A 1031-nucleotide genomic window follows, 5' to 3' on the forward strand; every position below is an offset into this window, starting at 1 on the left:
CTCAAAGAACACAGAACAGAAATGGGAATGTTTCAAGTCTGTTCTACAAAAGCAAACTGAAAATATATTCAAATGGGTAATAAGTTTAACAGGGTAAAAACTAAAACCTATGTGGCTCACAGCTGATGTTAAAAAAGCCATAAGGAACAAGAAAAGGGCATTCCAAAAATATAAAAATGTCTCCAACCTATATTACAAGACGTTTGGTCCTTTACTGGCTCCACATATGGTGGCGTATTTTAACTATTTACGGGAGGGAAATGCTCTGGTGGGTGACGCCAATAGGGCATTTATTAGTGTAATCCCTAAACCGGGGAAGGATGTATCGGAAGTGGCTAATTATAGGCCTATTTCCCTGATTAATTGCGACCTGAAAATTATGACGAAGATTTTGTCACTTCGATTGAGCTCCTTTTTGGGAGCGTATATACATCCGGACCAGGTGGGCTTTATGTTACATAGACAGGCTCCAGATCAAACGATGAGGGCTATTGATCTTTTATCGGTAGTTAATTCGGGCTGGGACGGGGATCAGTCTCGTCAGGCCATGCTGCTTTCCCTTGACCTCCAAAAAGCATTTGACAGCATATCTTGGAGATATTTGTTTCAAGTACTTCTTAAAATGGGCTTTGGCTCTTATTTCACTAATCTCCTCTTGGCTCTATACGATTCGCCTGAAGCAAGGATATCACTAGGGGGATTTCTATCGTCGGCCATTCCAATTAAGAGGGGTACTAGACAGGGTTGCCCTCTCTCTCCACTCCTGTTTGCTCTAGCTATTGAATGACCTTGCCGAACTTAATGAAAATTTTGGACGAATTTGCATTGTGTTCTGGCTTGATGGTTAATAAATCTAAATCTCAGGCACTCAATATAAATCTCCCCACCGAGACGATGTTAGTGCTCCAGGGGAACTTTGATTTTATCTGGCATAAAGACTCCATCCAATATTTAGGTATACAGCTGACCCCCACTTACAATAGTCTTTACAAATGTAATTATGGTCCGCTATTTAAGAAATTGTATGAGGA

Source organism: Pyxicephalus adspersus, chromosome 3, assembly GCF_032062135.1.
Source record: "Pyxicephalus adspersus chromosome 3, UCB_Pads_2.0, whole genome shotgun sequence".
Classification (NCBI taxonomy): domain Eukaryota; kingdom Metazoa; phylum Chordata; class Amphibia; order Anura; family Pyxicephalidae; genus Pyxicephalus; species Pyxicephalus adspersus.